Source organism: Dromiciops gliroides, chromosome 2, assembly GCF_019393635.1.
Source record: "Dromiciops gliroides isolate mDroGli1 chromosome 2, mDroGli1.pri, whole genome shotgun sequence".
Taxonomy (NCBI): Eukaryota; Metazoa; Chordata; class Mammalia; order Microbiotheria; family Microbiotheriidae; genus Dromiciops; species Dromiciops gliroides.
In genome coordinates, this window is record NC_057862.1 from 267,288,494 (window position 1) to 267,316,188 (window position 27,695).

The 27,695-nt window shown below is 39.2% G+C and overlaps 1 pseudogene; it reads left to right on the top strand.

Annotated features, from left to right (window-relative positions):
• Positions 1–20,585: 20,585 nt before the first annotated feature.
• LOC122738701 lies at positions 20,586–26,705 on the top strand (annotated as a pseudogene).
• Positions 26,706–27,695: the final 990 nt, after the last annotated feature.

Consider the following 27,695-nt stretch of genomic DNA (forward strand, 5'->3'; position numbering starts at 1 on the left):
CTTCATGACCACATTTCATTTTTTCTTGGCAAAGATACTGGAGTTGTTTGCCATTTTCTTCTCCAGATCAATATACCAATAAGAAGACTGAGACAAACAGGATTAAGTGATTTGCCCAGGATCATAGACCCTGTTGTCTAATCTGAGACCAGATTTGAACTTGGTAAAATGAGTCTTCCTGACTCCACACCCAGCACTCTATCCACTGCACCATTTAGCTGCCCTGTCTTTAATACATATTATTTATGTATGTTTTTAACTTCACAGTCTCCAGTATCTTCATTTGTAAATGGAAGGTTAGTACTAGTTGACCTCTGAAGTCACTTCCAGCTCTAGATTCTTGTTCTAAACCCCCCAATTCCTTAAACTACTATGACATTTCAAAGCCTGCCTGGATACTCTTATGAAGATTCTGGATAAACTCTGGGTTATTAATGCCATTTCTAAATTGTGGCACCCAGAACTGAATATATTTCATATATGTGACAAGAATCAGAGTACAGTGTGGTTTCTCCCCTTCCTAGACCAAGACACTGACTTTCTTAATATCTTAATTAATTTCTTAAGGCTAATTTATCCTCTTGATGCATATCAAGTTTGTGGCCCATCAGAATCTCTATATCTCTTTAAGAACTGTCCCATATTTCAGTCTGTCCAAATCTTCCTAGATCCTGATTCTGTCATTCAATGTGTTAGATAGCTTAGCTTTTTTATTTTAGTCAGACAGCCTATCATATCTACAAATATGATACATAAAAATCTATACTTTTATGTAAGTAACTGATAGAAATATTAAAAATAATAACATCAAGCACAGACCCTTGGGACAATTTGCAAGAGACCATCTTCCAAGTTAACATGCATCACTGATGACTCCCCTTCCTTCCCCTATATTACCCCTTTATTACCTTTAAACTTCCTGTATGCACTGGCCTATAAGAGATTTTGTCTCATTACCACTGTGGGAGTTCTATGAAAGATACCATGACACAGAGACCTTTCTTTAAAAATGGTTTGACATTCATAAGATAATTCTAACAGCTAAATGAAGTAGACTTAAATATTAGATTCTACAAACCTCAAAGAATGGTCTTCTTTCATACTTCCTAAAATTGAAAGAAAGTTCTAATACTTCTCACATCAGCTAGTGAGCAAGTCTACAGATGGAAAGAACCCAATTCTGCTCCAGAAACAACTCTGTCTGGAAAAGATTTGCAAAATACTGACTGTTCTGAGTGTACTGAATGGAAACTTTACCCAAACCCCATCTTTCCATTAGAAACAAATATTTGATTTATTTTATAGGCATTTCCAAGTATGTTACATTGAAGAAAGGACAAATATTTAGTTTACAAATGTAATGAGAATGTTGTAACTTCTGATATAATTTAATTCAGTTGTCTTATTCTTCCTACCACAGGTGTTCCATCAGACAAGTTGAGTTACTCTACTATTCAGGAAGAAAAGTAATACTTTATATTATGCTTGGGACTAGAACACAGTAATGTTCATTGCTTATTCTGTTTATTTACATTTTACTAAGAAATTATGTGACTGGTTACCACATTGTTATTGTTTCAAGGGCTCATGGTGAAGTATAACCTTACAAGAAAATCAGAATTGTTTATTTGAACGGAAAGGGTCCCATGTAGGTCAGAATTTGACAACTTATTACCTCATTGTGTGGTGGTCCTATAGAGAAGACCAAGGCCCAAAAGACTTGCGTTTAAGTTCCCTTTTTGCTTTCTAATGGAGGCATGAAATATATGCTGTTTAGAGATACTTTTTATTTATGGAGAAGACAATTATACATTTCCTATGCAGAATTGCCTGGGGAAAATAGTTGTGTAAAAAGTATTCTCAAGTGAAGATCTGGGACATATGAGCCCCAAAGCACTTGTGATTTGGCACATCTCAAAGTTATTTTCCCCAAAAAACATTTGGAACTTAGTAAAGCCACAAATTAACTTTGCCCTAAACACATTTTTCTTCATAAAAAAAAAACTTATGTATATTTCAGGGAAATTTAAAAGTGTTTTGGATTCATTCCAAATAAGATTCATTTATCAGATTGTTGCATAGCTTTGAACCAAAAAGCAGCATCTTGAAGGCCTAAGTGAAGCTTGAATTCAGAGCAGTCCAAAATTGACTTCTCCAACTATCCTTCTAAGAAATACAGAAAAGTTCTGTGTATGATTAGAATGATCTCCTATTAGAGACAAATAGGATTTGTAGCCTTTGTTGACAACGTATCCTTAATTGGAGCTCTGTGTTTTCAAGGTTCTCATGTGGAGGTTTCTCTAGTCCCCATTTTCATTCTGCTCAAGAAGCTTCAGATTGCTACAGGTATTTATGCTTACTGCAGCTTAGACTCTGTATTCTTTTTTTTTCAAATAATAAACATTTTTATCTAAAGTTTTGAGTTCCAAATTTTATCCCTCCTCCCCTCCTTCCCCTCCCTCTTCCCTGAGGCAGTAAGCAATTAAATGTGAGTTATATATGTGAACTTATGTAAAACATTAGCATATTAGTCATTTTATACAAGAAAACTTGAATAAAAGAAAAAATGAAAGAGTGAAAAATAGTATGCTTCAGTCTGGTTTCAATCAATATCAGTCCTTTCTTTGGAGGTGGATAGTATATTTAATCATCATTAGTCCTTTGGGGATTGTATCACCGTATTGCTGAGAATAGTTGTCATTCACAGTTTTTCATCAAACAATATTGCTATCACTGTGCACAATGTTCTCTTGGTTCTGCTCACTTCACTATACATCAATTCATACAAGTCTCATATCTTTTGACTTCATAATTGATATCTTTTTTTCCTTTTTTGGGGGCAATAAGGGTTAAGTGACTTGCCTAGGGTCACACAGCTAGTGAGTGTTGTAAGGGGTTAAAATTCTAGCTATACTATCTAAAATCTAATGAGTGGTTGCCAATAAATTTTAAGCTTTAGCAAGAATATTTAAGTGTTTAAGTATTTATTAAAGAGCATTAGGATCAGAGAGAAAGGTAAAGACCTAACTATTTCTAAGAGACCCCATCATCCGACCTGCCATGGCGAGGTCAGGAACCAAAAAAGGAAGAACCCCTCCGCCAGCGTCTGCTTCCTACTTCATGTCCTCCTCCCAGAAATGGGAGGCTCCTCAAGTTGATTGGCTGGTAGCTTTGATAGATAGTACCCATGAGCAAACATAACTTCCTGACACCAAGGAACTGACCACATGGCTTGCCCTCAGATGCCTTCTCCTCATGGTGGAGCTTTCCTATAGTAGCTCTCCAGCAGGTGGTGTAATTCCAATCATTACAGTGTCAAGTGTCTGAGGTGAGATTTGAACTCAGGTCCTCCTGAATCCAGGGCCAGTGCTTTATCCACTGTGCCACCTAGCTGCCCCCCATAATTGATATCTTAATATAGTCATGGGAATAAGCTAGTATTCTCACATATCAGAGAGTAAGGACTACTTTAGTACATGTCCTATCCTATCACATGCAGTTATAATGAAATTAAATTAATTTGAAATTAAATCATTTCTAATGAAACAGAAGAATGAGCAAAATAAATGAAGGGTGAGGTCCTAAAAGGGTTACTAGAAGGAAGTGATAAAGCAGAATATTATCATGTAGGACAAAACTGATAAAAGGCAATAAATGATACATCAGGAAATTAGTTCATATAATTTCCCAGGTTCTGATGGAAAATCAGAAATTTTAAAACAAAATTAAGTTTTTCCATTTTACCAAAAATCTTTCCTTCTAAAATTCATAAAGATTTGTTTAAGCAGAGGCCTTCTGATTCAGTACGTGGCTGAATCAGTCATTAAATAAGAGCAACCTTGTCACCTAGCCTCAGTTTCCTCATCTATAAAATGAAGAAATGCTACTTGTACCAACAATCTCAAAAGATTGCCACCTGAAGAGCATTTATCGTTCCAAGAAGTGTTTCCACAAGAAAGAAGGCAAGGCATAACAATAATCCTTAAGCCTATGCTCTAAAAAAAATTTAAATAATTTTTATTAACTTCTTGAACTTTTCACCTATTATTACCATCTATTATGTTCATCTTCTCAAATAGTAGAGACCTAAAACTGAAATCTTGGTTCAATCAATGGTTTATTGTTTAATAAAAATAGAATATTTTGTAAATTGCAGAAAAATCATGATGTTTATAACAGAACCTTCTGGTATACTGAATCTTTTCCATTTAACAAATGGTGAGTTTCAACATGTGTTCTTCCAACATAGCAGGAAATTTGGGATAAGTGCAATACTGATATGAACATGTTACCAAATCCTTCCCATAAACCAAATGAAATCTGAATTCAAATAAAAACATTCCTTCTATTAAACACCAAGAAATCATAAAAGTATCACTCCTCTTCTATGGTCATGCTAAAATGAAATCTTGGCTTTTAGAACAGAGAATAAGTTTGATGGAGTCCAACATTTTTTATTCTACACACGTTTATTGGTATAAATCCTTAGGGACATTCCATAGATCCAAATATGCATATATGTATGGATAATTTTTCTAATATTTCTTCTTCAAATGAAGAGTATAAAGATTTTCTAAGAATGGATTGAACTTAAATATTTATTGTCATTGGTTTTTTTATTGGAACTTGGACTTTCTTTTTTTAAAAAATTTTATTTAGAATTTTATTTTTTCCCCAAATTATATGTAAAAACAATTTTTAACATTGATTTTCAAAACTGTGTCCCAAATTCTCTTCTTCCTTCCCTCCCCACTACCCATTAAGAATGCAAGCAATTCAATATAAGTTATACGTTTGTAGTCATGCAAAACATTTCCATAGTAGTCAGACGGTTGTGAAAGAAAACAGACCAAAAAACTTTTAAAAAAGGAACTAAAAATAATTATGCTTCAATCTGTATTCAGACACCATCAGTTCTTTCTCTGGAGATGGATTACATTTTTCATAAGTTCTTCAGAGTTGTCTTGGATCAGTTTATTGCTGAAAATAGCTAAGTCATTTATAGCTGATCATCTTAAAATTTTGTTGTTACAGTACATTTCACTTTGCATCAGCTCAGGTAAGTCTTTCCAGGTTCTTCTGATAGCATTCTGCTCATCATTTCCTATATCACAATAGTGCTATATCATAATCTCATTCCACAATTTTTTCAGCCACTCCCCAAGTGATGGGCATCTCCTTAATTTCAAATCCAACTTTTTGTTTTTTATCTTTTTTTTTGGATACCAACCTAGTGGTGGTATTACTAGGTCAAAGAGTATGCATGGTTTTATAGCCCTTTGGCCACAGTGCCAAATTGCTCTACAGAATGTTTGAATCAGTTTACAACTTTACCAAGAGTGTATTAATGTCTCATTTTCCCCATATCCCCTACAACATTTGTCACTTTCCTCTGCTGTCCTATTATGCAATCTAATAGGTATGAGCTAGTACCCCAGAATTGTTTTGACCTGTATCTCTCCAATTGATGGTGAGTTATAACATTTTTTTTTATATGGCTATAGGTAGCTTTGATTCTTTTGATCATCTATCGATTTTGGAATGGCTCTTATTTTAAAAAATTTGAATCAGTTCTCTATGTGTTTGAAAAATGAGGCCTATCACAAACTTGCTTCTCATTTTTTCACAGTTACTATTGCTAACTGTATTTCTCTCCATTGTATTCCCTCCCCATGACATTTACTCTATTTTCTACCTTCTTTCACCCTGTCCCTCCTCAAAAGTGTTTTGCTTCTGACCGCCCCTCCCCCAACCTGCCCTTCTTTCTATTACCCCTCCCCCCTTATTCCCTTACCCTCCTATTTCCTGCAGGGTAAGATAGATTACTATACCCATCTGAGTATGCATGATATTTCCTCTGAGCCAATTCTGATGAGAGGAAGGTTCACTCACTCCCCAGCACCTCCTCCATCTTCCCCTCCACTATATAAGCTTTTTCTTGTTTATGTGAAATAATTTACCCCATTCCACCTCTTCCTTTCCCTTTCTCCTAGTGCATTCCTCTAATCCCTCAAGTTTATTTTTTAAAAGATATTATCCTGGGGCAGCTAGGTGGCGCAGTGGATAGAGCACCGGCCTTGGAGTCAGGAGTACCTGAGTTCAAATTCGGCCTCAGACCCTGGGCAAGTCACTTAACCCCAATTGCCTCACTAAAAAAAAAAAAAGAAAAAGAAAAAAAAGATATTATCCCTTCATATTTAACTCACACCTGTGCACTCTGTCTAAATATACTCCATTCAGCTTCCCTTATAATGAGAAAGTTTAGAGTTAAAATTATCATCTTCCCATGTAGGAATTGTAACAGTTTAACCTTTTAATATCCCTTATTTCTTTCTCCTGTTTACCTTTTTATGCTTCTCTTGAGTCTTGTATTTGAAAGTCAAATTTTCTATTCAGCTCATGTCTTTTCATCAAGAATGCCTGAAAGTCCTCTTTCATTGAGTTCCCATTTTCCCCCTGAACGATTATACTGAGTTTTGCTGGGTAGGTGATTCTTGGTTGTAATCCCAGTTCCTTTGCCTTCTGGAATATCATATTCCAAGCCCTACGAATGCCCTTCAATGTAGAAGCTGCTAAATCTTGTGTTATCCTAACTATGGCTCCACAATACTCGAATTGTTTCTTTCTGGCTGCTTGCAATATTTTCTCATTGACCTGGGAGCTCTGCAATTTGGCTTTAATATTCCTGGGAGTTTTCATTTTGGGATCTCTTTCAGGAGGTGATTGGTGGATCCTTTCAATTTCTATTTTACCTTCTGCTTCTAGAATTATCAGCGCAATTTTCCCCTAACAATTTCTTGGAAGATGCTGTCTAGGCTCATTTTTTGATCATGGCTTTCAGGTAGTCCAAGAATTTTCAAAGTATCTCTCCTCGATGTATTTTCCAAGTTAGTTGTTTTTCCAATGAGATATTTCACATTGCCTTCTATTTTTTCATTCTTTTGGTTTTGCTTTATTATTTCTTGATTTCTCATAAAGTCATTAGCTTCCATTTGCTCAATCATAATTTTTAAGGAATTAGTTTCTTCAGAAAGCCTTTTGTACCTCCTTTTCTATTTGGCCAGTTCAGCTTTTCAAGGCATTCTTTTCCTTACTGGATTTTTGTACCTCTTTTACCATTTGGCCCAGTCTGTTTTTTTAAGGTGTTATTTTCTTCAGCATTTTTTGTGTCTCCTTTACCAAGCTGTTCACTTTCTTTTCATGATTTTCTTGCATCACTCTCATTTCTCTTTCAATTTTTTCTCTAACCCTCTTACTTTATTTTCAAAGTCCTTTTTTAGCCTTTCTATGGCCTGAGACCAATTCATATTTTTCTTGGAAGCTTTGGATGTAGGAGCTTTGATTTTGTTATCTTCTTCTGAGAGTGTATTTTGATCTTCCTTGTCACTATAGAAACTTTCTAGGGTTAGCAATTTTTTTTTTCTGTTTGCTCATTTTCCCAGCTTATTTCTTGATTTTTAACTCTTTGTGAAAGTGGGGCACTGCTTCCAGGGTGGAGGGCACACTGTCCCAAGCTTCAGGGGGTTTGAGCAACTGTTTTCAGTGATAGTTCTAGGAATTTGTAAGTCTAGTTTTTCCAAGGTGGTAGGATTTGAGGAGAGGCTTGTTCACCACTCTCCTGGCCTGTGCTCTAGTCTGTAAGCAAGCACAGGCCTTCTTTTCTGTCCTGGAACTATGAACAGAATCCTGCTCCACTGTGGCTGCAAGCTCTTGTGTGCTTGTGATCCTCCTCCACCTGGGACCATTACCCAAAACTGTGACCTGGATCATGGGCAAAACAACAGAGTCCTGCCACAGTACTAGCAAAGAGACCCCTGTAATCTCCTTCTGGTCAATTGTTTGACTCCCTTACCATCTGTGGCTGAGTTTCTAGAAGCAGTTGTTGATTCAGAGGCTCCGAGGTCTGCTCTTGGTTTGCTGTGGCTATGGCTGTGCTGGCTCAGCCTGTGCTGGGTTTTATTCCACTCTCATCCCAGTATAACAGACCTTTCCTGCCGACCTTTTATGTTGTGTTTGGCTGGAAAAATATTTCACCCTATCCTTTTGTGGATTCTGCTGCTCTAGGAATTATCTTATGGCATTATTTGAAGGTTTTTGGAGAGGTCTTGGGGAGAGCTTAGGCAAGTCACAGCCTTTCCTCTGCCATCTTGGAACTTGGACTTTCTAACAAGAAAAAGTTTTGCTTTTTAAAAGAGAAACATCATCAAAATCTACTATACCAAAATAATCAATGGTTAAATATTTGTGAACATGATTTCCCACCCTGGTAGTAGAGTAAAAGGAGATTACCTAGACTAGATACAAATTCTTGTGAAGTGACAGGTGCCTTGAACCGAAAAACTTTGATTAATCACTTTCTTCTTTCTTTTTTTTTTTTGCAGGGCAATGAGGGTTAAGTGACTTGCCCAGGGTCACACAGCTAGGAAGTATCAAGTGTCTGAGGCTGGATTTGAACTCAGGTCCTCCTGAATCCAAGGCCAGTGCTTTATCCACTGCTCCACCTAGCTGCCCCGATTCATCACTTTCTAAGATTGAAATCAGTAACTTAAAACAATGAATTTCCTTTGGGTCTTTATTGTCTTCAGCTAATGCCACATTGAAACCTTTGGAGTATTAGTACAGCCTGATAAAGACTGATAGGAAAGCTGGCATTTCTTGAGTGATTAACGTGGACATTTCTTAAAGCTTAATAATGTGTTCATTATATAAGATGTACATTGGATTTTTTTTTGAGGGGCAATGGGGGTTAAGTGACTTGCCCAGGGTCACACAGCTAGTAAGTGTCAAGTGTCTGAGGCCGGATTTAAACTCAGCTACTCCTGAATCCAGGGCTGGTGCTTTATCCACTGCGCCACCTAGCCGCCCCTGGATTTTTTAATAAATTGGAAACACAAAATATGTAAAATATTTGAATGCTACATTTGGAACATTTCAAGAAAATCTCCCTACAAATTAAAAGTAATGCTCCTAAATCACACCAAACTACCCAGTATAATAGCCACATTATTTGCCCTTAGTGGCTACATTTTCAATGCAAGGCATGCATTTGTTAAATTTTTGTTTTGACTTTCAAAAATTTGTGGAGCAAGAAAGTCAAATTCAGCCCAGCCACAAGTGATTAACCAGTAGATGTCACTAGGGGTTTAGGGTGACAAGCAATAGACCATAGAAAAAAGTGATTGGTGAAAAAAAAAAAAAAGGAAATCACAAGAAATGGAAAAATTAGATTAAGAAAAAGGTTAAATAAAAATGCTTCATATTTACCATAGGACTCCCCCACCCTGAATTCAGGGTATTCTTGATCAATCTTTGAATTTTCAGAGGGACAGAAATGAATTAATTTATCTGAGGACAGAATCTGTCTTGTGTTGGTCCATCAATAAATAAACAAACAAAAACCAACCAACTAAACAGAAGTTTGAAATGAACCTTTTTCCTTTAAGAAGGGTAAGACATATGCTAATTTAGCTACTCCTGAACATTAGTGCCTAATGTGTTACACTTCATGCCATGAATAATTTATTTATTCACAGCAAGCTATCTACTTGAGCTCTTAAGCAAACCATGTTTTTCCATCTAGGAGTTTATTCCAGGACTTTGGTTGTTCCTAACTTTTATAGTTAATTGTTGTTAATGATATGATAACTTTTTGGGAGAATTAATCAATTTACTCTCAAATGGTCTTATTATTTCAAACAAGCCAACCCATCATGTATCTTGCTCTATGGATAGAGCTTCCTAATATATAAAATGTCAACATGTAAAATCATCACAAATTTCCTATACTGTCTTGGTGTTAAAAATGATTGTTTCTGAGAATTTTATGTGGTGAGTGAGTGATAGCTGGAATTACATAAACAACAGGTTGTAAACTGTTGGGTTTTTTAGCTTGATAAGTAAAAACTATGTCTCTCATCTTGGTTCAGAGAGTCAGTAATATGAGGAAAATATACTTGTGACATTTTTCCAAATTAAGTTCAACATAAATGCAAAATATTCAAACTATAATAGAAACCAAAGAAACCTAGGAGAAAGTCAAGAAGGTAAATAAAAATAATTTCTTCCTTATAAAAATGTGAATTTCTCATCAAAAGGGAAAGGAATTTCAGTCAATTAATTCCAACAGAAACTGTTAGGAAAGATCAGATATAATTTGGAAGAACGATGCCTTTATTTAATGTGTTAATTTGAAGTTAAATAACTGACATTTTCCTAAGGGAACAAGAGAAAATATTGAGAAGGATAAATTCATGCAGCTATCTTTATAAGGGGTAAATTGAATGTTGCTATTGCATCCATCTGATAACTATTTAAAATAAATTGTTACCAAATGTGTAGCAGGAAACAGATGCAGAAGACTACAGATATGATATAGTAATGAATAAAGTATATCTTTCCTTGCTTACGTGTATTTAAACAAACCCAGGGCTTGTTCTATGCTCTAAATCTATTCAGAGCCACATTTTAATGCCTTTAGGTTCTCCTTAGTAGAAAACTCAATTTCTGTGGCTAATATTTATTTGTTGCCTTTGACACATCAGTTCATGCAGAAAGATCAAAAGATCAATTGTCTTCATCTGGATCTTGGGGCTTGGGGGTTTTTTTAATCTCAATTCTTTTATAACTCTACTTCTATTAACAAATTTATTTCTTTTCTTGACTTTTAATTTTCTTACCTACATAATGTGATTTTTACTAGTATTTTTTACTAGTATTTTTACTAGTATTTATTAGTATACTATGAGTATAGGTCCCAATGGTTACCTTCCAGGGCAATTCTCCCTAAAATAGCTACTCCAGTTTCAAGTAACATTGTAGGTTCCTGCCGTGGGGGAAATGGTTGGTTTGGGGTCTTTTGGTATTCCTCTTTAAAGAATTATACCCTCTGGCACACAAATCCAATTAGAATAAAAAATCTATTTGGGTGCTGGAGAAAGGAACTGAGACAGAAGTCAACCTTCTCTCAAGGGGAGATAGCACAGAGACACATGGTTCTTTTGAGTAGGAGAAAGGCATCTCTGAGATACCTTCTCCTCAAACACGAGAAAGACAAAAGCTTTTTTTTTTTTTTTAAATAGAGGATGGATGGTGGAGGGATAAATGGGGTGATCGCTTGACTGTGGAAAATTCCCTTTGGGGGTGTGGGGGAAACTGGAATGAGGGGAGGAGGTCCTGACTTCTGGAATTATCTGTCCCCTATGTCTGTTTTCTCAAGGAGAGTTACCCTAGATCCATGTCCTTTATTTTAGCTAGCCAGTTTCCTAACCCCATAACATTTTCCACTTCTCTATATGTAAGGAAAAAGGGTGAAGATGAAGAATCTGTAACTGCTTCAAGCTTACTAGGGTCGAAAAAATCACAGTGAAGGGGAAAGGGCCTGGTCTGGAGAATGAGAGGAGATGTGAGGTCCAGAGAGTAGGAGGAGATGTATAGGCACTTGCTGTAGCTGCCATGATGTTGAAGCCTTGAGCCTGGATGGAACACACTTTAACAAGAGGTTAAAGAAACCCCCAAATCAAAAGGACTTAAGGTGACAAGAGTACATGTCAAATAAGTTGTTCTTAAGGTTTTTCTGATTCAGTTTTAAAATGCATAACTAACAGCAGACATATGACAAAGCCATATTCTTATACACTTTAGTTGTTAGAATATAAAAGGCTGCATCTCACTATAGTAACTCATTTGCCGTACCAACCTAATATCCAATATTATATTCCAGCTGATCAAATGACATGATTATAGGAATTTACCACAAAAGAAGAGAGACAGGGGCAGCTAGGTGGTGCAGTAGAAAGAGCACCAGCCCTGGATTCAGGGGTACCTGAGTTCAAATCCGGCCTCAGACACTTAACACTTACTAGCTGTGTGACCCTGGGCAAGTCACTTAACCACAATTGCCTCACCAAAAAAAAAAAAAAAAAGAAGAAGGACCAAGCTCCCAGAACTTCATTCTAGGCAGAAATTCAGCAGACAGCCAGTTGTAGTGAGTCAGGCTCACAGTCAGCTAGGTGGGATGTCAGGAGAATCCTACCTCAGACCTTGCCAAAGTGTCATTCTCCCAGCCTTTCCCATGGCAGTCCACCACCTGCTATTCACTAGTTCAAGAGTACTGTAATATTGACCAAACACAAGCCAAAAAACCCTGGTAGTCAGACTCAGAATAATATTAATTAACACTCCCATAATGTCTTTTTTTTGGGGGAGGGGGTGAGGCAATTGGGGTTAAGTGACTTGCCCAGGGTCACACAGCTAGTAAGTGTCAAGTGTCTGAGGCAGGATTTGAACTTAAGTCCTCCTGACTCCCGGGCCGGTACTCTATCCATTGCACCACCTAGCTGCCCCACTCCCATAATGTCTTAACTAGTAAGTTCCAATAATCAGAGCCTCATATGCATTTAACTATTGAGGAAACTCAGATTTGTCGCAGAAAAAATTTTAAGTCCGACAGAAGAATGAAAATAACAAAGTTTCCAGGCTGAAGCAAATAGGTTTATTAAGAGAAGGCCAGTCCCTCAACAAAACTGGTCATCCAGGCTTTGGGCCTGAAAGACCCAGAAGTACAAACTACATAGGTTTATATACCCCGGGGGGGCATTATCTAAAATTAGGACATAGTCTTGAGTAATAACAAGGGATCAGCACTATGATATCAATAGGGTGGATCATTGTTAGGCCAGTGTAAAGCGGCATGAACAGTAGGCCAGTGTAAAGCGGCGTGAACAATATTACTGACCACCTACAGACCCTGTGACATTTCCTAGGGCGGATATCACAAGATGTACTACACTATGTCATAGGAAAATTGAGAAACATGGAAAAAGGACTTGACCTACTAACCTTATGCAATCTATATGAAGCACAATTATTTTTTGTTAATATATTGAATATTATTTTAATTAAAGCACTTAAAACTATAGTAAATCTCTTATAACTAAGGGATGGGGAAAATGTCACTCACATTATCCCTCCTTTGATCCAAAGACAAATACTAAAATTTGTCCTTTGGATCATTAACAATCTAAAAGATGGATACAATTCAATGCATAGAGGGCAGTCCTCTATGGGCGACGCAAAATTCCAGAGGGGGCACTCCCCTACTGAGGCGCAAAATTCCAGAGGGGGCACTCCCCTACTGAGGCGCAAAATTTACAAACATAATATTAATGTTAATAATGTTAATAAGGGAACATTGATTTAAGTTAATCTAAAGTTACAAACATATATAAAAATACTAAAACTCAGCACTAGAGAAATAGCAGCGAGGACAACAAGGAGAATCAATAGGGCCATAGAATGAAGGATTAGAACACTTTCTGCATGGAGGACCATAATCACTCCTAAGTTTATATTGATGTATTAAAAGAGTGTTAGGTTTCAATCGTAAGCCAACCTGAACACATTTTTTATATCTACAAGATCTGCACCCACGTAATAAATTCAAATCCTCACATCTACCATAAGTGTGGCAAGGATAATTGGTTATACATCCCCTCACTTGAGCTGATATCATAACTTCTCTATAAAAGACATAACAATTATGACAGCACACTATTCCAGATACTCTTCGACTGGTTTCTTGCTTGCACACTCTGCATTCGTTCTTCACGGCACACACAACAACATCTGAGGAAGTAGAAGGTCCATCAGGTGCAGATTCTGGATCACTGAAGGCAGTAGAAGCAAAGCCTGCTTCAAAGGATCCTGTCTTCTCAGGGGATGATTCCTTTATGGTCCCTGAAGTGGCAATACTAAAAGAGTCCAAATATCATATATAAAAGCAAGGATTTGCACTTAATCAAGATAAGAGAGTGAGAATACTCAGAACCTCCTAAAAAATTTAGAAAATTAAGAAACACAGCAATGCACAAATATTTTCAAAAAAAATAAGAATTCCCAAAATAATCAAAATCCATTTCAAAATAACTTGCCATAAACCTTTGATGTTAAACCATGAAGCTATCCATGAAAACCAAGAAGAAGGATCCCACCAGGAAATAGTACTCTGGTGGACATGAGTATGCTGAGCTATTTCCAAGGTACTATTCAATATTTTTTGTAATTCTTCAACATCATTGATAATATCTCCTGAATAATTTACATAAGAACAACAGGATTGATTTATGATAGCACAAGCTCCACCTTGTGCAGCAGTCAAAATATCTAATGCCAATCTATTTTCCATCACCATATGAGAAACAGAATCAAGTTCAGCCTGTAACTGATAAAGGGCATGAGAAGTATGTTGTAAATTAATCTTGGTAGTAATCTCAATAAACTCTGTAGTAATCTCAATAAACTCCTCAGTAAACTCTATCATATTTATCCCTCCTTGGGACGGATCCACAAAAAGTAGCAAAGGAACACATGATGTCAGTGAAATATAGAAAGAAGGAATTGCTATACTAGGTGTTTCCTCAGGTGACTTAAATGGAAAGACACCTCCAAGAGGTTCTCCCTCATGAGGGACCAGGTCATGAATTGTCAAAACTAGCTCAACACTTTTCAAAACAGAAGTAGAATAGGCAACCACTATATATGAACAATCAAAGCCAATAAAAGTGCCAGAACACCCAAGAAACTTTCTAACAGAAAGCATCCACCTATTCAAAGAAGAATGTTGGATATCATTGCAGTAGAACATCTGTTTATTAAACCAACATTCAATAGGAGCCTGGCAACCAAACAAACTATGATCAGGGCACAATGATGGAGAACACTGAAAATCAACCTCCGAAATGAGAAGGCACTCCAAAACAGAACTCACATTCCTTCTACCTAAAACCACTGGGATGCCTTTTTCAGAAAGATTTGTCCTAACTGTAAAAAGAGGAAACTCTGTACCGAAATCTCCCCCACCCTTCAAAGAAGGGCAGTGCAGCACACCATAATAGAGCAAGCACGTATGAGAATTCAGAAGATGTATGTTAGGTACAGTGGGGGAATTACAAGAATAATATCTGATATCATCAGGGGAATGCCTACAATATTTGAGAGTACCAGTAACACATGGAAAAACAAATGAACAAAAAGATAAATCACACTCATAAACTGCTGGCAATGACACAGTACAATTAAGAACAGGAAAAGAAATAGGGGTCAATCCAGCAACCAGAAAAGGGAAGTTACACAATACATATTGAAAAAGAAGTAACTGAAATTCTACCCTTTGAAAAACTTGCAATAAAAATCTATACCAAAACGTCAACAAACCCAAAAATGCCAACAGAATCAATCCAGTTAGAAGTATAGAAGTCCAGAGATATGTAGAAAAATATACAGAGTACCTTGGGTCCTGATTCAACAGGGTAACAAGACCTGTAATTATTTTAGGCACAAAAACTGCATCAGCTTTGGAAGCAGGAAAAGCTTCCACCCATCTTGTCAATTTATCAATAAGTACCAAACAGTATTTCAAATGCCCAACCTTTGGTAATTGTATAAAGTCAACTTGTAAAGATTCAAATGGAAGATATGCTAGAGGGCGACCACCATATGCAACCTTTTTAAAGGCATGCTGATTAAAAGCCAAACATTCAACACAACCTAATGTAATACGAGAAGCCACTGAGGTAATCCCAGGAGCCACCCATGCTCGCCTAATTGTGTCTGTGATTGCCTGTGCACCATAATGACCTCCAGCATGAACTGCTAGACAGGCCTGGTGATAACATTTCCTTGGAAGAAAAGGCTTGCCTTCCTCACTTACCCAAATTCCAGATATCTGTTTAGCATTATACCGTTGTTTCCAGGTGTCCACTTCCTTGTCATCATAAATAAGGTCTGGCCACTGAGTTTTACTCCCAGCATCATCATCAGCATCTCCAGTCCCAGAGGCTTGAAGTGGCATCACATAAACAGGACCCTTGATAGCTGCTTGCTGTCTTTGCAGCAGCGTCAGCTCTGGCATTTCCTTGAGTCACTGGATCAGTTCCTTTTTTATGGGCAGAACAATGAATTATAGCTAGAGTCTTAGGTAGCTGTATAGCTTCCAGCAAATCTCTGATCAATTCAGAGTGGGCAATCTCTTTTCCTGAAGAAGTTAAGAAGCCTCTGTGCTTCCATAACATACCTGTTGCAAGACATATTCCAATAGCATAGCGGGAATCAGAATAGATATTAGCACTCTTTCCCCTTGCCAAGTGACAGGCTTTTGTCAGGGCAATAAGTTCAGCTGCTTGCGCACTCAAAGTTGGTGAGAGTGAAGCTGACCACAAAACATCATAGTCAGTAACCACAGCAGCTCCAGTGAATCTCTGTCCGTTCTGCATGAATGAAGAGCCATCAGTATATAAGACTAACTCAGGATTTTCAAGAGGAACATCTGTGAGGTCTTGGCGAGGTTTTTCTATCATGTCAACCACAGTTTCACAGTCATGTAAGGGTTCCCCTGATAAAGGAAGATCAGGTAGCAGGGTGGAAGGATTCAAGGTGTTACATCTTTTAATAGTGATATTTTCATTCCCTAATAAAGTCACTTCATACCTGGCAAATCTCTGGTCTGAGAAAGCCTGCGTTCAATGACGCAAGAGCAAAGCTTCCACTTCATGAGAGCACTGAACAACCAATGGATTTCCCAAAACGAACTCTGCCGATTTTTCCACCAGTAAAGCTGCAGCTGCTACAGCCCTCAAACAGGGTGGAGCACCTGCCGCAACTGGGTCTAATTGCGCAGAGAAGTAAGCCACTGGACGTTGGGAAAAGGCAAAAGTTTGGGTCAGTACCCCGGAAGCTACCCCCTTCCTTTCATACACATAGAGAGTAAAAGGTTTTGAATAGTCCGGCAATCCAAGAGCAGGGGAAGTCATAATTGCTTTTGCAAGCTCCCTCAAAGCCACTAGATGTTGTTCCTCCAACTGCAAAGGCTCAGGAACAGAAGCTTTAGTGAGAGCAGTAAGGGGTTTCACAATCTCTCCAAAAGAAGGAATCCACGAATGGCAATAACCAGCAGCCCCCAATATAGCACGTACCTGCTTCTTGGTCTTGGGGACTGATAAGTTTTGCAGGGCTTGCATCCTCTTTGGAGAAATAGTTCTTTTTCCTGGTGACAAAACGAACCCCAAATATTCTACTTTCTCCTTACACCACTGTACCTTTGACTTGGAGATCAGGAAACAATTCCTGAACCAAATGGCAACTGTCATAGTAGCAAATTTCTTGATTAGGAGAAGCTAGAAGTAAATCATCCACATACTGGATCAAAGTAGAACCTTTAAAAGTGATGGTTGATAAGTCTTTCTGCAAAATCTGAGAGAATATGGTTGGAGAGTTTATAAAACCTTGTGGTAATCTAGTCCATGTGTACTGTTGGTTTATCCAGGTAAATGCAAACAGATATTGGGATTCAGGACTTATAGGAATGGAATGGAAGGCAGCACATAAATCAAATACTGAAAAACAAGTGGCATCACAGGGAATAACAGTCACAATAGTGGCTGGGTTAGGCACAACAGGGTGAAGAGCAACAACATAAGCATTAATTGCTCTAAGATCCTGAACAAAGCGATAAATAGGCTTACCGTCAGGACCAGGCTTTGGCTTCTTCACTGGAAGAATTGGAGTATTTGCTTCTGACCTACATGGAATAATAATTCCTTGTTCAATAAGGGAGTCAATTATGGGAGTAATACCAATGATTGCCTCCTTTGAAAGTGGATATTGTGGTACAGATGGTGGTTTCCCTCCTTTTGTAGCAATAGAGATAGGAACTGCTGATTTCAACAGTCCTACATCAGTGGAGGATTTTGCCCACACCTTTTCAGGCAAGGTGTCTGGAATAGAAAAATCATTAGATTGGGATACCATCAAAGCAGACAATTCCTCACCATAACAGTCACTTAATACATCAATAAACACTGGGGTTAACACATTTTCATCAGGCATATCAACAGTCAATGTATTATCTGGCATACAATTAATAACAACTTTCAATTTACACAATAAATCTCTACCCAAAAGATTAATAGGAGATTGGGGAATCCACAAAAATGAATGCATTACTGAAATAGGACCAATAGTAACTTCAAGGGGAGACAGAAGAGGAGCTAGTTGGCTGTGCCCCTCTACACCCACCACAGGCATCTTTTTGATAATAGTTCCTTTATCTTTGGGAACAAATTTTAACACTGAAATAGAGGCACCAGTATCAATTAAACAAGAACATTTTACACCTTCAACATACAAATCAACATGCGGTAAGGGAGAGGCATGAATGGTCAAAGCAGGGGCCATGATCTTAGTGGAATCTGCATTATCCACATCCTCTACCTCCCCCGCAAACCGTCATGCCGAAGCTTTTTGTACAGGAGTCCAGTTTCCTGTATTTGCCTGATTTACTCCTTGTCTTAATTTTGTACTCATTCCCTGATTATTTTCAAATTTATACCTTTCTTGATAATTCCTGTTCCTTTTAAGGCAATCTTTCTGCATATGCCCCATCCTTCCACAATAGAAACAACAGAACCTTCTGTTCTGTTTCCCTATAGGTACTTGCTGGATGGTGGCAAGAACAGCTTTAGATTTTTGACTAGATTTTTCCCTACTGTCTTGTCCATCATCTCTCTTGTCTTTTCCCTCAAACACATATTGAGCAATTGCTTTCAGTTCCCCGATATTCTTTTCATGCCATCCAGGACAGTATTTCAGAAAATACTCAGTAATATTTGGAAGAGACTGATTAACAAAAGCAGCATTTATCATTCTAGCATCCCTAGGGTTTATAGGGTCAAGTCTAGCAAATCTTCTAGCACTCTTACACAGTCTTTCATAAAACCTCATAGGAGTCTCATCCTTTTCTTGAACTGTCTCTTGGAACTTACTATAGTTCTCTGGTCTTTCTGAGAAAAGTTCCATTCCTCTAATTAGGTTATTTCTAGCATCTTTTAGTTGGTTCATATCTGCTGGAATATTAGGATCCCATCCAGGATCTTGCATGGGCCATGTTCCCCCTCCTCCTGGACCTACTACCACACGATTGGTTATCTCTATAATTCCTCTCTTTTCTCCCTCTGACAACAGGACATCCATCATGTCTTGTACATCTGTCCAGGTAGGATTATGCCCACGAAAAATAGATTTAAACTGATCTATAACTGCTATGGGATCATCATCAAAGCAAGGAGTAGTTTGCCTCCACATAGCTAAATCAGAAGGTCTGAAAGGGTGATGTTCTCTAATATATAGCAAATTTCCCTGAGCATTTAACTGAGGCTTTTCTATCAAGGGAAAAGCAGAAACTGAGGCATGTTGGGATATTGGAACATGCTTTTTCTCCTCGCTCATCCTATCCTTCACTCCTTCTACAGGGTCAAAATAAGAAGGAGGAGCTGATGGTGCACTGACTACAGGATAGAGTGCAGTGGGCTCACTCTCTTTTTGCTTGCTCTCCTCAGAAATCATAGTGGAGAACAATTTCCAATGAACTAGATATTTTAGCTGATCCCACTTTTCCTGGTTTTCTAAAACTTTTTTATCTTATCTAAAATATAGAGATCAAAAGTTCCATATTTTGGCCAAAAATTCTTAAAATGTTTGCTCCAATTAAAACAATATTTAATAGCAGTTTCCCTATCAATTTCTTTGGCTGTAATCATTTCTCTGTCCCACATTTCCAAAAACTTTTCCAATGGAGAATCTTTAGGAATAGGTGTTCTACTCAGCCTAGTTCCCATGGTGTACACCAGAGGTGGAAGACTGACCTGGCTCGAACTAGGCAAAAAGGACCAGATACGAGTCCTCCTACCCTCTGGTGGACGGGCTTGATCACCCTATGTGCACACTGGTTAGCCTGGGCTAACCCTGATCCAAAGCCCTCCTAAGACACCTTTTCACGGACCTGATCACTCTGGCAGCCTATGCCACCATGGATCCAAGGTCTTCACTAGAAGACCCGGCCCTCTGTACCTACTCACGGTACTCACGGACCTGATCAGTCTGGTAGCCTATGCTACCATAGATCCAAGGTCTTTATTAAAAAGACCCGGTCCTCTGAACACCTTCCTCAGCCCAATTTTAAATTTTAGTCCCACACACGCACACAAGGGCAGGGAAGACAGACAAACATGTACAGACACACGCCAGTCTACTCGCGTCCCCGGAGGAGACCTTGCGGATTCTGCTTGGCATAAGGACCCCTGAGTAGTCGTCCAGGAGCAAACCAATCCACTGGGCCGTATGCAGTAATCACGAGATAGACTATTGGCTCAGACACACAACCTTTCGCTTCGTCCGTTTTCCGGCCGAGTCCCTCGCGGGATATCGGAACCGCGTACTCGGGACTCCGCACTTGCTTCGTGCCCAGGGCACGTCTCATACACACACCTCACACACACCTCTCAAACACATACATACACCTTTCAAACACAATCTTACCGACACATTCACAGGATTTATATCTTTCCCACCCAAGTCTAAAAATTAAATGCTGTGCGGTTTCACAGAGAACTTCCTCTCCTTCCAGTGCACAGTGAAAAAAGCAGAAGTTCCTGTACAAGTGAAATTGTGGGCAAGCAGAGAATGAATTACAGCCTTTTTAAAAAAAAAAAATCCAATTAAAATTAATTTAGAATCAGAAGGCACTAAATAATAAAATGAATATCACAATCTGCAGCTTGCAGATACTCACCAGCCTGGAAGGTTGAACCTGCGAGAATCTGTGCCCAGATTTCTCTCCCTCAAGAAAGGACTTAGGGCAAAAGGCCCTTTTCTGGAGCGCTCCTAAGTGAAGTCCCAAGTTGGAGAAGAGGAACCAGAGTAACAGAATTACTGCAGGATCACGTCGGGGTCACCAAATTGTCGCAGAAAAAATTTTAAGTCCGACAGAAGAATGAAAATAACAAAGTTTCCAGGCTGAAGCAAATAGGTTTATTGAGAGAGGGCCAGTCCCTCAACGAAACCGGTCATCCAGGCTTTGGGCCTGAAAGACCCAGAAGTACAAACTACATAGGTTTATATAGGGGGGGGGGGCATTATCTAAAATTAGGACATAGTCTTGAGTAATAACAAGGGATCAGCACTATGATATCAATAGGGTGGATCATTGTTAGGCCAGTGTAAAGCGGCGTGAACAGTATTACTGACCACCTACAGACCCTGTGACATTTCCTAGGGCGGATATCACAAGATGTACTACACTATGTCATAGGAAAATTGAGAAACATGGAAAAAGGACTTGACCTACTAACCTTATGCAATCTATATGAAGCACAATTATTTTTTGTTAATATATTGAATATTATTTTAATTAAAGCACTTAAAACTATAGTAAATCTCTTATAACTAAGGGATGGGGAAAATCTCACTCACAGATTTTCCTTTTTTTTTTTTTTTAGTGAGGGAATTGGGGTTAAGTGACTTGCACAGGGTCACACAGCTAGTAAGTGTTAAGTGTCTGAGGCCGGATTTGAACTCAGGTACTCCTGAATCCAGGGCTGGTGCTTTATCTACTGTGCCACCTAGCTGCCCCAGATTTTCCATTTTAACAGAAAAAAATCTTTTATTAAAAAATTAAGAAATTGCTTTTCCACCATAGCTGATACAATTGTTCAGCAATTTATAAATTATAAGGAAATTTAGAAACATAATACCTTACAACAATATTAGGAATTTAAAAAACTTTAAAAATTACCAATCAGGTGTTCTTAATTCAGTTGGATGTGCTTTACTCTGTACACAGAACTTTCTAAGGCCTTCCTAAGGCCTTTAACCTCTTAGCACTTTAAAAGAAAAAACTATTATCCATAAATTCACATAGTACATTTGATAACATGGTGAGTTTCCCAGCTGTTTAAAATTTCTTGAGTCTGTTTCTCTAAAGAGCTGAGAAGTATGCCCATACCTTAGAAACTTAGCAAATAAGGATTCAGCAGCAGTTGGGCCAGCAAGCCTTAATGTAGACAGGGTGTGACCCACTTTACCAGAGTTAATTAAATCAAAGCCAAAAGCTGTGCAGTTCAATGGTTAGAGACTTAAAAAGGTTTTCCTTTGAAACTTTTACATATTACAAATAATTCCTGATTTTAAACTATTTTACTACAAAAGATTTAAAAAGTAACAGTAAATGGGGTAGCTAGGTGGCTCAGTGGATAGAGCACCAGCCCTGGATTCAGGAGGACCTGAGTTCAAATCCGGCCTCAGACACTTGACACTTACTAGCTGTGTGACCCTGGGCAAGTCACTTAACCCTTATTGCCCTGCAAAAAACCCAAAACAAACAAACAAAAAAGTAGCAGTAAAAAGTAGCAGTTCTACAGAAGAATGTGCTGAAATCATCTTCTAACCAAAAACAGCTTGGAAGGTCAGAAGGAGGGAGCTGCTGTGCTGATACAGGAGTCAAGCCCAACCCCACAGTCACCCTGACACAGATCCAGTCCCAGGAAGGCCTCACCAGAGAAGGAGACCCCCAGAGCCTCCGAATCAGCTGAAGTGCCAGTGTTGTCTGGAACTAAGCTCACAGTCTGGTGAGAGGGCTGAGCCCTGGGCAGGGGGGAGACTACAGGGGTCTATGCTGGTGCTGAAGCAGAACTTGGATTTTATACCTCTGCTGAGAACCATGAGGTAGGCCTGAGTAGCAGTGGCTCAGGTGGGAGAGGGGCACAGGTTTGTCAGAGCTGACAACCACAACACACAAAGCTGGTTGATTAGCAAGTTGGTCTGGTATCATCTATGGACCAGGGAACAGGCCAGGCAAGTGAAGAGCCTGATCCTCCTTAAATCATACCACCTGGGACTTCTGAAGCTTGGGACAGTGCAGCCTGGAAATGGTGCACCACTTTAAGGAGCTAAAAGGCAAGTCAAAGAAAGGCAAGATGAGAAGACAGAGAAAGATGAGGACCATAGAAACTTTCTTCTTCCATTTGCCCAGTCCTTGTCATGAATTAATTGTGACCAGATAGAAAGATGTTTCCTGACTCTCTCTTTTCGACATTGCTAAGTTATCAGCAGCTGGTATTGCTACTTACTGCCCTCTTCCCTCGGTTTGACCTTGTTCCCCCTCCTTTCCCCCTTCTTCCTGGAACACATACACAAAGTAGCTATACATTGATCATGAGCTAAGCACAAATCCTGGGTGAGACAGGATTGGATATTAGATTGTGAGCTCACCCCGTGCATGTGGGGACTTCTCCCCCCCTCAACATTCCTATAAAAATACTGGTATTGAGGTTGCCTGTTCTCATGAGAATGTAATAAATCTGTCTTTGCTTGACTTAGTGGTCTCCTCGCGTTATTTGGGTAAACTGAGACTGTTTGTCCCAAACAGTTATCATAAGAGTAGAATTAACCATTCCTTTGAGAGAGAACTGAGTGATGCCCTACTTCGCAGTTCAGTGAGCAGCAATTACCTGTTTACTCAGACCACACTTACAGTCTCTTTGTGAAATTCTGACTCCTCTTGCAGTGTTTTTCTCTACATTTCTCTTTAGTGCGACAAGGCACTTTAATCAATTTGTGATTCTGATGCAAGCATTAATTTTATTATACTGGACTGCATGAAAAGCAGAGGGTATGTTATACAGATGGCAAATTTACTCTTGGTCCATGTCTTTCAGTTCTTTAGTTTCATGATTCTGGGTCATTGTTTATAACTTTTAACCTCTCAGTATTAATAGTGTTGTGGACCCAAAGTCCCCCAGAAGTTCTCTGGGGCACACTGAGGAATCTTCTTCTTGAGAAATTAAACCAGAGGACAGATACACCTAGAGAGATAAGCAGAACCAAATTGGACTGAGCTAACTTCAGGACCTCCACCCTTCATTCTGATCTCCCTTACACCTGGGGGGATAACTTTGGGTGTGGCTGTGGCCTTAGTGTCCTGAAAAGAGAGATGGCTAGAGAGATTGGCAGCCACCCCTCACCTAATTCCTCTAGCCACCACCAGTGGGGGATGGTCCTCCCTCACTAAAGGAACTTTCCACAGGCAGATGGTTACACCCCCATCAGTCCCTATAAAAGTACCTGCTGGTCTCCTGCTCGAGAAGACTGGTACCTCAGAGCCACATGCTTTGTGCCTTTCTCCCCAAGAGAAGTCCAAGGATTTCTCTTGGTTTCCCTTCCCTTCCCCTCCCCTCCCCTTCCCCTCCCCTCCTCTGAATAAACTACCATCTTATTCTAACTGCTTTTGTGTGCAAGAGGGTATAATTCTTTAAAGAGGAATTCCTAAGAACCCCTACCCCTAACCCAAATCCCATACCCCATTTCCCCCATAACAATAGTAAGAAAATGTCAGGAAAATCTGAAAACTGGAGGCTTCCTTAATAGGTCCAGGAAACTTGTCCTGGTGCTGTTAGACAAGTTTTCTCAATAAATTTATTAAGCAGTTTCTTAATCTAAAATCAGATGAACACATATTTAAATTTCTGAAGCCAAAATTGAAGTATAGAGGAACAAAAGATGTTGATGCAAATCTGTATCTATGTGATGGGAGTGGGGAGGGGAAAGCACTTGGGGCCTTAGGATTCCTCTGTAAAGAATTACACTCTTGAGCAAATCCTATTTAGGAATAAAAGAACAGGTTTATTAGGGTACAAGAGAAACCAGCCGGGAGGAAGGTTTAAAAAAATACTTTCCTCCCTGACTAGCTTGGGGAGTGCCCTTTTATAGGGCTAAGATGCTGTGGGTAAAATTTCCCTTATTGGGTGATAGGTTGGAAGTAGTCTGGTGGTGAGTTGGGTAGTTTGATGATGGGTCGTGGGCAATCTGGTGATGGGCGTTAACTCCATCCTGGTGGGTCCAAGCAATCTGCTGGTGGGCAGTTTCTTTGTCCTCTCCTGGTGCAGCCCTGACTGACAGGATTACCTCATTGAAGGGGTGAGGAGGACTGGAATGCAGGGTGGTGGTCCTCTGGCTTGCTCAGTTCAATAAAGTGCTGCTTATCTCTTTTGGGTGTGTCTGTCCTTTGGCTGAGCTCAAGGAGAAGCTTCCTTGATCTCAAGGGAAAACTCCTGGGGTTTCAAGGAAAAATTTCCTTGACCTCCCCAGATAACTTCTGGGGTAACCAGGGCCCATAATACTCCCATAACATATGCAAAGAAGTTTTTGGTCTCCTACCCTTTAATAAACTTGAAAGGATCTCACATACTTTACTTTTTTATGTGTATGTTTGTTCTTTCCATTATGGTGATAGTGGCTATTGTTGTTACTCTTCAGAATCTCATTAATCCTATAAATATATAGTCCATGGAAAATAAGAGAAAATGCACAATTGTACTGAAGTCTGGAACAGTCTACAACATTATACATTTTATTATGTTTGAATGTTTGGCATCCAGAACCGTGAGAATGAAGGAACATCACAACTGTGTGTGTTTGTGTCATTTGGCTTATGCAGCAGTGACTATAAGGATTTACTTTTTAAGTTGATCCATCTCCACACACCAAAAGGTTGAAAATTATGAGGTATTCTAGTATTAATGCTCATCTATCTAGTTATAAGTTCTGGCCATGAATGATGGCAGAGCTATCATAATTGAGAGCATTCTGTGATCCAGATAAAGTGGAACTAATGAAATGGATTAATCAAACATTCCCAGGAATGCTGTATTTTATGAATGCATGCTGGAGCCAAATTGTGCACAGGGAGAACCTTAACCAATCATCCACACTACTAAGATAAGGAACTGAGAGAGGGAACAAAAGAAGTTTATCAGATCTCCCAAAGAAGTCAACAAGCAAGCGCTCATGGTAAATGAATTTTACCTATAGTATAATGCTGTAAGGCTAACACATACTCTAGGAGTTTATAATGAGAGTTGATTTTTTTTTGAAAGTTGATATTTTTGAAAATATTTTAAATAAACTATTAAAAAAACTTCTTTTGGTATAATTTTTCCCACTGGTGTTGTTTTTTTTGTTTTGTTTTTTGTTTGTATTTTTTTAGTGAGGCAATTGGGGTTAAGTGACTTTACCCAGGGTCACACAGCTAGTAAGTGTTAAGTGTCTGAGGCCACATTTGAACTCAGGTACTCCTGACTCCAGGGCCGGTGCTCTATCCACTGCGCCACCTAGCTGCCCCACCACACTGGTGTTGAAAGCAAAAAAGTTTCTAACAATGACCAGCAATTTTGTTATTTGAGCTATTTCCAATCAGATGGGAATACTGAGTTTGTTTGGATTGAAAATTTTTTTGGGGGTGGTGGGGCAATGAGAGTTAAGTGACTTGCCCAGGGTCACACAGCTAGTAAGTGTGAATTGTCTGAGGTCAGATTCGAGCTCAGGTCCTCCGGAATCCAGGGCCGGTGCTTTATCTACTGTGCCACTTAGTTGCCCCAGATTGGAAACATTTTAAAGCATACTTTGAATTTTATTAAGCTAAATCAAGTGATTTTGTAATAGGATTAGTGAATAATTATTACATGCTATTGAGTATTATTTATATTAATAATGGGATGGCAGTTAAAAATAAAGTTTGTTATTGTCCTCTTTTTTCCCCTATAAATTATATAGACATTTCAAGTTTTCATGCTCTTAGCATTCAAATGTTATGATGGAGCCAAGATGGCAGAGTGAGGAAGGAACCCTCTGAAACCCTTCCAGATTTCCCCTCCAAACAACTAGAAAACTGCTTCAGAATTAGTCCAGAAGCAGGGAAGCAGCTTATCAGCACGACAAGAACATTCTGTCTTCCTGGGGTGGGTGGGGAGCAAGGTCTGAGAGTAGTAGCAGCTGCAGCAACAGTCAGCATCACAGCAGGGGGGCCTGCAGCATGGCTCTAAGCCTGGGGCAATCCACCAACAAGAACCTGCCCTACTGCAAACCTGCAGTCCCTTAGACAAATGAACAGCCTGAGCTGCAAAGTGCAACCCCATCTCAAGGACCCCACTCCCAGCACAAATCACCAGGGAGACCTTACCTCCACTGCTAACCTGTAGTGAAGCCCCACCCTGAGGCTGGCCAATGGTGAGATCCCACCCTTGGGGCCTGTCACAAGAGAGACTCTCTTTCCATAGTAACCCAGTAGCAGGGGGCCCCAACCCTTGGGCAGATCTGCAATAAAACTGCTCCAGGGCCTACTAGGGTCCTGTTACCATAGCAACCCAGCAGCAGGGCACCACCCCTGGGCAGATCAGCAACAAGATCCTTCCTTCAGGACCAGCCACCACAAAGACTCTGATACTATAAAGTAAGCCATCAGCAAGGCCCCAAACCTGGCACAAGTCAGCAGCTAAACCCCACTTCCAGGGGAGGCCAAAAGGAAGGCTCTACTCCCCAGTACCAGCCAGAAGAGAAGCCTGCCCTCCAGAGAAAGCATGCAGCAAAGCCCTGAAGCCCAGTGAAAGTCAGCAGTAAGACTCAAAAGCCCCAGGAAAAAACAAAAACAAAAACAAAACAAAACTTGGGATAGTGCAGGACTAGAACCCAACTCTTTCACAAAAACATCAAGTCACAAAAAGAAAGGTATAAAATGAGCAAAAAGACAAAAAAAAATTTTAATTGCAGAAAGTTAGGGAGGATCAGGCATAAACATAGATGTGAGAAACAGGTGCAGACCACCTTCTCAAAATAAGTTCTTTCAGAGACAATTGTGGTATGACAAAAGCCTTTATTGCATTCTCATGAGAATGGGCACCCACAGCAAAACCAATCAGTGAGTGCCGGTGAGCAGTTTGTATTTATCCTGAGCCCTGACTCGGTAAATCCTTCCCCTGAGTCACTATAGGTTTCTAGGCTTATAGGTTCACAATCTTCCTGAAAGACTTCTAACT